The 12,758-nt window shown below is 37.9% G+C and overlaps 24 pseudogenes; all 24 read right to left on the bottom strand.

Moving 5' to 3' along the window:
- Positions 1 to 246: 246 nt before the first annotated feature.
- On the bottom strand, positions 247 to 365 carry LOC124332544 (annotated as a pseudogene).
- A 413-nt stretch (positions 366 to 778) lies between these two features.
- LOC124332545 lies at positions 779 to 897 on the bottom strand (annotated as a pseudogene).
- A 392-nt stretch (positions 898 to 1,289) lies between these two features.
- On the bottom strand, positions 1,290 to 1,408 carry LOC124332546 (annotated as a pseudogene).
- A 413-nt stretch (positions 1,409 to 1,821) lies between these two features.
- On the bottom strand, positions 1,822 to 1,940 carry LOC124335163 (annotated as a pseudogene).
- A 413-nt stretch (positions 1,941 to 2,353) lies between these two features.
- Positions 2,354 to 2,472, bottom strand: LOC124332547 (annotated as a pseudogene).
- Positions 2,473 to 2,864: 392 nt separating this feature from the next.
- On the bottom strand, positions 2,865 to 2,983 carry LOC124332548 (annotated as a pseudogene).
- A 413-nt stretch (positions 2,984 to 3,396) lies between these two features.
- LOC124332549 lies at positions 3,397 to 3,515 on the bottom strand (annotated as a pseudogene).
- A 413-nt stretch (positions 3,516 to 3,928) lies between these two features.
- On the bottom strand, positions 3,929 to 4,047 carry LOC124332550 (annotated as a pseudogene).
- Positions 4,048 to 4,439: 392 nt separating this feature from the next.
- LOC124332551 lies at positions 4,440 to 4,558 on the bottom strand (annotated as a pseudogene).
- A 413-nt stretch (positions 4,559 to 4,971) lies between these two features.
- Positions 4,972 to 5,090, bottom strand: LOC124335164 (annotated as a pseudogene).
- A 543-nt stretch (positions 5,091 to 5,633) lies between these two features.
- LOC124332553 lies at positions 5,634 to 5,752 on the bottom strand (annotated as a pseudogene).
- A 392-nt stretch (positions 5,753 to 6,144) lies between these two features.
- Positions 6,145 to 6,263, bottom strand: LOC124332554 (annotated as a pseudogene).
- A 413-nt stretch (positions 6,264 to 6,676) lies between these two features.
- On the bottom strand, positions 6,677 to 6,795 carry LOC124335165 (annotated as a pseudogene).
- A 413-nt stretch (positions 6,796 to 7,208) lies between these two features.
- LOC124332555 lies at positions 7,209 to 7,327 on the bottom strand (annotated as a pseudogene).
- A 392-nt stretch (positions 7,328 to 7,719) lies between these two features.
- On the bottom strand, positions 7,720 to 7,838 carry LOC124332556 (annotated as a pseudogene).
- A 413-nt stretch (positions 7,839 to 8,251) lies between these two features.
- On the bottom strand, positions 8,252 to 8,370 carry LOC124332557 (annotated as a pseudogene).
- Positions 8,371 to 8,762: 392 nt separating this feature from the next.
- LOC124332558 lies at positions 8,763 to 8,881 on the bottom strand (annotated as a pseudogene).
- Positions 8,882 to 9,294: 413 nt separating this feature from the next.
- LOC124332559 lies at positions 9,295 to 9,413 on the bottom strand (annotated as a pseudogene).
- Positions 9,414 to 9,805: 392 nt separating this feature from the next.
- LOC124332560 lies at positions 9,806 to 9,924 on the bottom strand (annotated as a pseudogene).
- Positions 9,925 to 10,337: 413 nt separating this feature from the next.
- LOC124332561 lies at positions 10,338 to 10,456 on the bottom strand (annotated as a pseudogene).
- Positions 10,457 to 10,848: 392 nt separating this feature from the next.
- LOC124332562 lies at positions 10,849 to 10,967 on the bottom strand (annotated as a pseudogene).
- Positions 10,968 to 11,359: 392 nt separating this feature from the next.
- LOC124332564 lies at positions 11,360 to 11,478 on the bottom strand (annotated as a pseudogene).
- Positions 11,479 to 11,891: 413 nt separating this feature from the next.
- LOC124329731 lies at positions 11,892 to 12,010 on the bottom strand (annotated as a pseudogene).
- Positions 12,011 to 12,423: 413 nt separating this feature from the next.
- Positions 12,424 to 12,542, bottom strand: LOC124333860 (annotated as a pseudogene).
- Positions 12,543 to 12,758: the final 216 nt, after the last annotated feature.

Here is a 12,758-nt window from a genome sequence, read left to right on the forward strand (position 1 = left end):
GATGAATTGAACCTATCCCTATGTCATTGAAATTTTTGATCTACGAATTTGGACTGGTAACCATCGCGATTAAAAAACGCGATAAAATTTGACAAACTCTCAATGGAATTGATCCAGAATCATTCTTATAGATGAATTGAACCTATCTCTAAGGCATTGAAATGTTTCATCTACGAAATTGGACTGGTAACCATCGTGATTGAAAAAAAATGTCAAGAAATTTGTTATTGAAAACAAACTATCCATCGCCAACGACATCCCGTATTCCCAAGCGGTCACCCTTCCAAGTACTAACGGGACTCGACGTAACTTAACTTCTGGGAGCTGACGAGACCAGGTGCGTTCTACGTGATATGGCCGTTGACATTCAAAAATGAAAATTTACCCTCCCAGTCCCAATGGATGAATAGAAAATCACTTCAAAGTGACAGAAATGTTTGTTCATTGAATTTGGACTGGTAACCATCGCGAATAAAAAGCGCGATCAACTTTGAAAAACTCGCAATGAAATTCATCCAGAATCATTCCTATAGATGAATTGAACCTATCCCTATGTCATTGAAATTTTTGATCTACGAATTTGGACTGGTTACCATCGCGATTAAAAAACGCGATAAAATTTGACAAACTCTCAATGGAATTGATCCAGAATCATTCTTATAGATGAATTGAACCTATCTCTAAGGCATTGAAATGTTTCATCTACGAAATTGGACTGGTAACCATCGTGATTGAAAAAAAATGTCAAGAAATTTGTTATTGAAAACAAACTATCCATCGCCAACGACATCCCGTATTCCCAAGCGGTCACCCTTCCAAGTACTAACGGGACTCGACGTAACTTAACTTCTGGGAGCTGACGAGACCAGGTGCGTTCTACGTGATATGGCCGTTGACATTCAAAAATGAAAATTTACCCTCCCAGTCCCAATGGATGAATAGAAAATCACTTCAAAGTGACAGAAATGTTTGTTCATTGAATTTGGACTGGTAACCATCGCGAATAAAAAGCGCGATCAACTTTGAAAAACTCGCAATGAAATTCATCCAGAATCATTCCTATAGATGAATTGAACCTATCCCTATGTCATTGAAATTTTTGATGTACGAATTTGGACTGGTAACCATCGCGATTAAAAAACGCGATAAAATTTGAAAAACATCATTCTTACAGATGAATTGAACCTATCTCTAAGGCATTGAAATGTTTCATCTACGAAATTGGACTGGTAACCATCGTGATTGAAAAAAAATGTCAAGAAATTTGTTATTGAAAACAAACTATCCATCGCCAACGACATCCCGTATTCCCAAGCGGTCACCCTTCCAAGTACTAACGGGACTCGACGTAACTTAACTTCTGGGAGCTGACGAGACCAGGTGCGTTCTACGTGATATGGCCGTTGACATTCAAAAATGAAAATTTACCCTCCCAGTCCCAATGGATGAATAGAAAATCACTTCAAAGTGACAGAAATGTTTGTTCATTGAATTTGGACTGGTAACCATCGCGAATAAAAAGCGCGATCAACTTTGAAAAACTCGCAATGAAATTCATCCAGAATCATTCCTATAGATGAATTGAACCTATCCCTATGTCATTGAAATTTTTGATGTACGAATTTGGACTGGTTACCATCGCGATTAAAAAACGCGATAAAATTTGACAAACTCTCAATGGAATTGATCCAGAATCATTCTTATAGATGAATTGAACCTATCTCTAAGGCATTGAAATGTTTCATCTACGAAATTGGACTGGTAACCATCGTGATTGAAAAAAAATGTCAAGAAATTTGTTATTGAAAACAAACTATCCATCGCCAACGACATCCCGTATTCCCAAGCGGTCACCCTTCCAAGTACTAACGGGACTCGACGTAACTTAATTTCTGGGAGCTGACGAGACCAGGTGCGTTCTACGTGATATGGCCGTTGACATTCAAAAATGAAAATTTACCCTCCCAGTCCCAATGGATGAATAGAAAATCACTTCAAAGTGACAGAAATGTTTGTTCATTGAATTTGGACTGGTAACCATCGCGAATAAAAAGCGCGATCAACTTTGAAAAACTCGCAATGAAATTCATCCAGAATCATTCCTATAGATGAATTGAACCTATCCCTATGTCATTGAAATTTTTGATCTACGAATTTGGACTGGTTACCATCGCGATTAAAAAACGCGATAAAATTTGACAAACTCTCAATGGAATTGATCCAGAATCATTCTTATAGATGAATTGAACCTATCTCTAAGGCATTGAAATGTTTCATCTACGAAATTGGACTGGTAACCATCGTGATTGAAAAAAAATGTCAAGAAATTTGTTATTGAAAACAAACTATCCATCGCCAACGACATCCCGTATTCCCAAGCGGTCACCCTTCCAAGTACTAACGGGACTCGACGTAACTTAACTTCTGGGAGCTGACGAGACCAGGTGCGTTCTACGTGATATGGCCGTTGACATTCAAAAATGAAAATTTACCCTCCCAGTCCCAATGGATGAATAGAAAATCACTTCAAAGTGACAGAAATGTTTGTTCATTGAATTTGGACTGGTAACCATCGCGAATAAAAAGCGCGATCAACTTTGAAAAACTCGCAATGAAATTCATCCAGAATCATTCCTATAGATGAATTGAACCTATCCCTATGTCATTGAAATTTTTGATGTACGAATTTGGACTGGTAACCATCGCGATTAAAAAACGCGATAAAATTTGAAAAACATCATTCTTACAGATGAATTGAACCTATCTCTAAGGCATTGAAATGTTTCATCTACGAAATTGGACTGGTAACCATCGTGATTGAAAAAAAATGTCAAGAAATTTGTTATTGAAAACAAACTATCCATCGCCAACGACATCCCGTATTCCCAAGCGGTCACCCTTCCAAGTACTAACGGGACTCGACGTAACTTAACTTCTGGGAGCTGACGAGACCAGGTGCGTTCTACGTGATATGGCCGTTGACATTCAAAAATGAAAATTTACCCTCCCAGTCCCAATGGATGAATAGAAAATCACTTCAAAGTGACAGAAATGTTTGTTCATTGAATTTGGACTGGTAACCATCGCGAATAAAAAGCGCGATCAACTTTGAAAAACTCGCAATGAAATTCATCCAGAATCATTCCTATAGATGAATTGAACCTATCCCTATGTCATTGAAATTTTTGATCTACGAATTTGGACTGGTAACCATCGCGATTAAAAAACGCGATAAAATTTGACAAACTCTCAATGGAATTGATCCAGAATCATTCTTATAGATGAATTGAACCTATCTCTAAGGCATTGAAATGTTTCATCTACGAAATTGGACTGGTAACCATCGTGATTGAAAAAAAATGTCAAGAAATTTGTTATTGAAAACAAACTATCCATCGCCAACGACATCCCGTATTCCCAAGCGGTCACCCTTCCAAGTACTAACGGGACTCGACGTAACTTAACTTCTGGGAGCTGACGAGACCAGGTGCGTTCTACGTGATATGGCCGTTGACATTCAAAAATGAAAATTTACCCTCCCAGTCCCAATGGATGAATAGAAAATCACTTCAAAGTGACAGAAATGTTTGTTCATTGAATTTGGACTGGTAACCATCGCGAATAAAAAGCGCGATCAACTTTGAAAAACTCGCAATGAAATTCATCCAGAATCATTCCTATAGATGAATTGAACCTATCCCTATGTCATTGAAATTTTTGATCTACGAATTTGGACTGGTTACCATCGCGATTAAAAAACGCGATAAAATTTGACAAACTCTCAATGGAATTGATCCAGAATCATTCTTATAGATGAATTGAACCTATCTCTAAGGCATTGAAATGTTTCATCTACGAAATTGGACTGGTAACCATCGTGATTGAAAAAAAATGTCAAGAAATTTGTTATTGAAAACAAACTATCCATCGCCAACGACATCCCGTATTCCCAAGCGGTCACCCTTCCAAGTACTAACGGGACTCGACGTAACTTAACTTCTGGGAGCTGACGAGACCAGGTGCGTTCTACGTGATATGGCCGTTGACATTCAAAAATGAAAATTTACCCTCCCAGTCCCAATGGATGAATAGAAAATCACTTCAAAGTGACAGAAATGTTTGTTCATTGAATTTGGACTGGTAACCATCGCGAATAAAAAGCGCGATCAACTTTGAAAAACTCGCAATGAAATTCATCCAGAATCATTCCTATAGATGAATTGAACCTATCCCTATGTCATTGAAATTTTTGATGTACGAATTTGGACTGGTAACCATCGCGATTAAAAAACGCGATAAAATTTGAAAAACATCATTCTTACAGATGAATTGAACCTATCTCTAAGGCATTGAAATGTTTCATCTACGAAATTGGACTGGTAACCATCGTGATTGAAAAAAAATGTCAAGAAATTTGTTATTGAAAACAAACTATCCATCGCCAACGACATCCCGTATTCCCAAGCGGTCACCCTTCCAAGTACTAACGGGACTCGACGTAACTTAACTTCTGGGAGCTGACGAGACCAGGTGCGTTCTACGTGATATGGCCGTTGACATTCAAAAATGAAAATTTACCCTCCCAGTCCCAATGGATGAATAGAAAATCACTTCAAAGTGACAGAAATGTTTGTTCATTGAATTTGGACTGGTAACCATCGCGAATAAAAAGCGCGATCAACTTTGAAAAACTCGCAATGAAATTCATCCAGAATCATTCCTATAGATGAATTGAACCTATCCCTATGTCATTGAAATTTTTGATGTACGAATTTGGACTGGTTACCATCGCGATTAAAAAACGCGATAAAATTTGACAAACTCTCAATGGAATTGATCCAGAATCATTCTTATAGATGAATTGAACCTATCTCTAAGGCATTGAAATGTTTCATCTACGAAATTGGACTGGTAACCATCGTGATTGAAAAAAAATGTCAAGAAATTTGTTATTGAAAACAAACTATCCATCGCCAACGACATCCCGTATTCCCAAGCGGTCACCCTTCCAAGTACTAACGGGACTCGACGTAACTTAATTTCTGGGAGCTGACGAGACCAGGTGCGTTCTACGTGATATGGCCGTTGACATTCAAAAATGAAAATTTACCCTCCCAGTCCCAATGGATGAATAGAAAATCACTTCAAAGTGACAGAAATGTTTGTTCATTGAATTTGGACTGGTAACCATCGCGAATAAAAAGCGCGATCAACTTTGAAAAACTCGCAATGAAATTCATCCAGAATCATTCCTATAGATGAATTGAACCTATCCCTATGTCATTGAAATTTTTGATCTACGAATTTGGACTGGTTACCATCGCGATTAAAAAACGCGATAAAATTTGAAAAACTCGCAATGAAATTCATCCAGAATCATTCCTATAGATGAATTGAACCTATCCCTATGTCATTGAAATTTTTGATGTACGAATTTGGACTGGTAACCATCGCGATTAAAAAACGCGATAAAATTTGACAAACTCTCAATGGAATTGATCCAGAATCATTCTTATAGATGAATTGAACCTATCTCTAAGGCATTGAAATGTTTCATCTACGAAATTGGACTGGTAACCATCGTGATTGAAAAAAAATGTCAAGAAATTTGTTATTGAAAACAAACTATCCATCGCCAACGACATCCCGTATTCCCAAGCGGTCACCCTTCCAAGTACTAACGGGACTCGACGTAACTTAACTTCTGGGAGCTGACGAGACCAGGTGCGTTCTACGTGATATGGCCGTTGACATTCAAAAATGAAAATTTACCCTCCCAGTCCCAATGGATGAATAGAAAATCACTTCAAAGTGACAGAAATGTTTGTTCATTGAATTTGGACTGGTAACCATCGCGAATAAAAAGCGCGATCAACTTTGAAAAACTCGCAATGAAATTCATCCAGAATCATTCCTATAGATGAATTGAACCTATCCCTATGTCATTGAAATTTTTGATGTACGAATTTGGACTGGTAACCATCGCGATTAAAAAACGCGATAAAATTTGAAAAACATCATTCTTACAGATGAATTGAACCTATCTCTAAGGCATTGAAATGTTTCATCTACGAAATTGGACTGGTAACCATCGTGATTGAAAAAAAATGTCAAGAAATTTGTTATTGAAAACAAACTATCCATCGCCAACGACATCCCGTATTCCCAAGCGGTCACCCTTCCAAGTACTAACGGGACTCGACGTAACTTAACTTCTGGGAGCTGACGAGACCAGGTGCGTTCTACGTGATATGGCCGTTGACATTCAAAAATGAAAATTTACCCTCCCAGTCCCAATGGATGAATAGAAAATCACTTCAAAGTGACAGAAATGTTTGTTCATTGAATTTGGACTGGTAACCATCGCGAATAAAAAGCGCGATCAACTTTGAAAAACTCGCAATGAAATTCATCCAGAATCATTCCTATAGATGAATTGAACCTATCCCTATGTCATTGAAATTTTTGATGTACGAATTTGGACTGGTTACCATCGCGATTAAAAAACGCGATAAAATTTGACAAACTCTCAATGGAATTGATCCAGAATCATTCTTATAGATGAATTGAACCTATCTCTAAGGCATTGAAATGTTTCATCTACGAAATTGGACTGGTAACCATCGTGATTGAAAAAAAATGTCAAGAAATTTGTTATTGAAAACAAACTATCCATCGCCAACGACATCCCGTATTCCCAAGCGGTCACCCTTCCAAGTACTAACGGGACTCGACGTAACTTAATTTCTGGGAGCTGACGAGACCAGGTGCGTTCTACGTGATATGGCCGTTGACATTCAAAAATGAAAATTTACCCTCCCAGTCCCAATGGATGAATAGAAAATCACTTCAAAGTGACAGAAATGTTTGTTCATTGAATTTGGACTGGTAACCATCGCGAATAAAAAGCGCGATCAACTTTGAAAAACTCGCAATGAAATTCATCCAGAATCATTCCTATAGATGAATTGAACCTATCCCTATGTCATTGAAATTTTTGATCTACGAATTTGGACTGGTAACCATCGCGATTAAAAAACGCGATAAAATTTGACAAACTCTCAATGGAATTGATCCAGAATCATTCTTATAGATGAATTGAACCTATCTCTAAGGCATTGAAATGTTTCATCTACGAAATTGGACTGGTAACCATCGTGATTGAAAAAAAATGTCAAGAAATTTGTTATTGAAAACAAACTATCCATCGCCAACGACATCCCGTATTCCCAAGCGGTCACCCTTCCAAGTACTAACGGGACTCGACGTAACTTAACTTCTGGGAGCTGACGAGACCAGGTGCGTTCTACGTGATATGGCCGTTGACATTCAAAAATGAAAATTTACCCTCCCAGTCCCAATGGATGAATAGAAAATCACTTCAAAGTGACAGAAATGTTTGTTCATTGAATTTGGACTGGTAACCATCGCGAATAAAAGGCGCGATCAACTTTGAAAAACTCGCAATGAAATTCATCCAGAATCATTCCTATAGATGAATTGAACCTATCCCTATGTCATTGAAATTTTTGATGTACGAATTTGGACTGGTAACCATCGCGATTAAAAAACGCGATAAAATTTGAAAAACATCATTCTTACAGATGAATTGAACCTATCTCTAAGGCATTGAAATGTTTCATCTACGAAATTGGACTGGTAACCATCGTGATTGAAAAAAAATGTCAAGAAATTTGTTATTGAAAACAAACTATCCATCGCCAACGACATCCCGTATTCCCAAGCGGTCACCCTTCCAAGTACTAACGGGACTCGACGTAACTTAACTTCTGGGAGCTGACGAGACCAGGTGCGTTCTACGTGATATGGCCGTTGACATTCAAAAATGAAAATTTACCCTCCCAGTCCCAATGGATGAATAGAAAATCACTTCAAAGTGACAGAAATGTTTGTTCATTGAATTTGGACTGGTAACCATCGCGAATAAAAAGCGCGATCAACTTTGAAAAACTCGCAATGAAATTCATCCAGAATCATTCCTATAGATGAATTGAACCTATCCCTATGTCATTGAAATTTTTGATCTACGAATTTGGACTGGTAACCATCGCGATTAAAAAACGCGATAAAATTTGACAAACTCTCAATGGAATTGATCCAGAATCATTCTTATAGATGAATTGAACCTATCTCTAAGGCATTGAAATGTTTCATCTACGAAATTGGACTGGTAACCATCGTGATTGAAAAAATATGTCAAGAAATTTGTTATTGAAAACAAACTATCCATCGCCAACGACATCCCGTATTCCCAAGCGGTCACCCTTCCAAGTACTAACGGGACTCGACGTAACTTAACTTCTGGGAGCTGACGAGACCAGGTGCGTTCTACGTGATATGGCCGTTGACATTCAAAAATGAAAATTTACCCTCCCAGTCCCAATGGATGAATAGAAAATCACTTCAAAGTGACAGAAATGTTTGTTCATTGAATTTGGACTGGTAACCATCGCGAATAAAAAGCGCGATCAACTTTGAAAAACTCGCAATGAAATTCATCCAGAATCATTCCTATAGATGAATTGAACCTATCCCTATGTCATTGAAATTTTTGATGTACGAATTTGGACTGGTAACCATCGCGATTAAAAAACGCGATAAAATTTGAAAAACATCATTCTTACAGATGAATTGAACCTATCTCTAAGGCATTGAAATGTTTCATCTACGAAATTGGACTGGTAACCATCGTGATTGAAAAAAAATGTCAAGAAATTTGTTATTGAAAACAAACTATCCATCGCCAACGACATCCCGTATTCCCAAGCGGTCACCCTTCCAAGTACTAACGGGACTCGACGTAACTTAACTTCTGGGAGCTGACGAGACCAGGTGCGTTCTACGTGATATGGCCGTTGACATTCAAAAATGAAAATTTACCCTCCCAGTCCCAATGGATGAATAGAAAATCACTTCAAAGTGACAGAAATGTTTGTTCATTGAATTTGGACTGGTAACCATCGCGAATAAAAAGCGCGATCAACTTTGAAAAACTCGCAATGAAATTCATCCAGAATCATTCCTATAGATGAATTGAACCTATCCCTATGTCATTGAAATTTTTGATCTACGAATTTGGACTGGTAACCATCGCGATTAAAAAACGCGATAAAATTTGACAAACTCTCAATGGAATTGATCCAGAATCATTCTTATAGATGAATTGAACCTATCTCTAAGGCATTGAAATGTTTCATCTACGAAATTGGACTGGTAACCATCGTGATTGAAAAAAAATGTCAAGAAATTTGTTATTGAAAACAAACTATCCATCGCCAACGACATCCCGTATTCCCAAGCGGTCACCCTTCCAAGTACTAACGGGACTCGACGTAACTTAACTTCTGGGAGCTGACGAGACCAGGTGCGTTCTACGTGATATGGCCGTTGACATTCAAAAATGAAAATTTACCCTCCCAGTCCCAATGGATGAATAGAAAATCACTTCAAAGTGACAGAAATGTTTGTTCATTGAATTTGGACTGGTAACCATCGCGAATAAAAAGCGCGATCAACTTTGAAAAACTCGCAATGAAATTCATCCAGAATCATTCCTATAGATGAATTGAACCTATCCCTATGTCATTGAAATTTTTGATGTACGAATTTGGACTGGTAACCATCGCGATTAAAAAACGCGATAAAATTTGAAAAACATCATTCTTACAGATGAATTGAACCTATCTCTAAGGCATTGAAATGTTTCATCTACGAAATTGGACTGGTAACCATCGTGATTGAAAAAAAATGTCAAGAAATTTGTTATTGAAAACAAACTATCCATCGCCAACGACATCCCGTATTCCCAAGCGGTCACCCTTCCAAGTACTAACGGGACTCGACGTAACTTAACTTCTGGGAGCTGACGAGACCAGGTGCGTTCTACGTGATATGGCCGTTGACATTCAAAAATGAAAATTTACCCTCCCAGTCCCAATGGATGAATAGAAAATCACTTCAAAGTGACAGAAATGTTTGTTCATTGAATTTGGACTGGTAACCATCGCGAATAAAAAGCGCGATCAACTTTGAAAAACTCGCAATGAAATTCATCCAGAATCATTCCTATAGATGAATTGAACCTATCCCTATGTCATTGAAATTTTTGATGTACGAATTTGGACTGGTAACCATCGCGATTAAAAAACGCGATAAAATTTGACAAACTCTCAATGGAATTGATCCAGAATCATTCTTATAGATGAATTGAACCTATCTCTAAGGCATTGAAATGTTTCATCTACGAAATTGGACTGGTAACCATCGTGATTGAAAAAAAATGTCAAGAAATTTGTTATTGAAAACAAACTATCCATCGCCAACGACATCCCGTATTCCCAAGCGGTCACCCTTCCAAGTACTAACGGGACTCGACGTAACTTAACTTCTGGGAGCTGACGAGACCAGGTGCGTTCTACGTGATATGGCCGTTGACATTCAAAAATGAAAATTTACCCTCCCAGTCCCAATGGATGAATAGAAAATCACTTCAAAGTGACAGAAATGTTTGTTCATTGAATTTGGACTGGTAACCATCGCGAATAAAAAGCGCGATCAACTTTGAAAAACTCGCAATGAAATTCATCCAGAATCATTCCTATAGATGAATTGAACCTATCCCTATGTCATTGAAATTTTTGATCTACGAATTTGGACTGGTAACCATCGCGATTAAAAAACGCGATAAAATTTGAAAAACATCATTCTTACAGATGAATTGAACCTATCTCTAAGGCATTGAAATGTTTCATCTACGAAATTGGACTGGTAACCATCGTGATTGAAAAAAAATGTCAAGAAATTTGTTATTGAAAACAAACTATCCATCGCCAACGACATCCCGTATTCCCAAGCGGTCACCCTTCCAAGTACTAACGGGACTCGACGTAACTTAACTTCTGGGAGCTGACGAGACCAGGTGCGTTCTACGTGATATGGCCGTTGACATTCAAAAATGAAAATTTACCCTCCCAGTCCCAATGGATGAATAGAAAATCACTTCAAAGTGACAGAAATGTTTGTTCATTGAATTTGGACTGGTAACCATCGCGAATAAAAAGCGCGATCAACTTTGAAAAACTCGCAATGAAATTCATCCAGAATCATTCCTATAGATGAATTGAACCTATCCCTATGTCATTGAAATTTTTGATGTACGAATTTGGACTGGTAACCATCGCGATTAAAAAACGCGATAAAATTTGAAAAACATCATTCTTACAGATGAATTGAACCTATCTCTAAGGCATTGAAATGTTTCATCTACGAAATTGGACTGGTAACCATCGTGATTGAAAAAAAATGTCAAGAAATTTGTTATTGAAAACAAACTATCCATCGCCAACGACATCCCGTATTCCCAAGCGGTCACCCTTCCAAGTACTAACGGGACTCGACGTAACTTAACTTCTGGGAGCTGACGAGACCAGGTGCGTTCTACGTGATATGGCCGTTGACATTCAAAAATGAAAATTTACCCTCCCAGTCCCAATGGATGAATAGAAAATCACTTCAAAGTGACAGAAATGTTTGTTCATTGAATTTGGACTGGTAACCATCGCGAATAAAAAGCGCGATCAACTTTGAAAAACTCGCAATGAAATTCATCCAGAATCATTCCTATAGATGAATTGAACCTATCCCTATGTCATTGAAATTTTTGATCTACGAATTTGGACTGGTAACCATCGCGATTAAAAAACGCGATAAAATTTGACAAACTCTCAATGGAATTGATCCAGAATCATTCTTATAGATGAATTGAACCTATCTCTAAGGCATTGAAATGTTTCATCTACGAAATTGGACTGGTAACCATCGTGATTGAAAAAAAATGTCCTGAAATTTGTTATTGAAAACAAACTATCCGTCGCCAACGACATCCCGTATTCCCAAGCGGTAACCCTTCCAAGTACTAACGGGACTCGACGTAACTTAACTTCTGGGAGCTGACGAGATCAGGTGCGTTCTACGTGATATGGCCGTTGACATTCAAAAATGAAAATTTACCCTCCCAGTCCCAATGGATGAATAGAAAATCACTTCAAAGTGACAGAAATGTTTGTTCATTGAATTTGGACTGGTAACCATCACGAATAAAAAGCGCGATCAACTTTGAAAAACTCGCAATGAAATTCATCCAGAATCATTCCTATAGATGAATTGAACCTATCCCTATGTCATTGAAATTTTTGATCTACGAATTTGGACTGGTAACCATCGCGATTAAAAAACGCGATAAAATTTGACAAACTCTCAATGGAATTGATCCAGAATCATTCTTATAGATGAATTGAACCTATCTCTAAGGCATTGAAATGTTTCATCTACGAAATTGGACTGGTAACCATCGTGATTGAAAAAAAATGTCAAGAAATTTGTTATTGAAAACAAACTATCCGTCGCCAACGACATCCCGTATTCCCAAGCGGTAACCCTTCCAAGTACTAACGGGACTCGACGTAACTTAACTTCTGGGAGCTGACGAGACCAGGTGCGTTCTACGTGATATGGCCGTTGACATTCAAAAATGAAAATTTACCCTCCCAGTCCCAATGGATGAATAGAAAATCACTTCAAAGTGACAGAAATGTTTGTTCATTGAATTTGGACTGGTAACCATCGCGAATAAAAAGCGCGATAAACTTTGAAAAACTCGCAATGAAATTCATCCAGAATCATTCCTATAGATGAATTGAACCTATCCCTATGTCATTGAAATTTTTGATCTACGAAAT

Source organism: Daphnia pulicaria, chromosome 3, assembly GCF_021234035.1.
Source record: "Daphnia pulicaria isolate SC F1-1A chromosome 3, SC_F0-13Bv2, whole genome shotgun sequence".
In the NCBI taxonomy this organism is placed as follows: Eukaryota; Metazoa; Arthropoda; class Branchiopoda; order Diplostraca; family Daphniidae; genus Daphnia; species Daphnia pulicaria.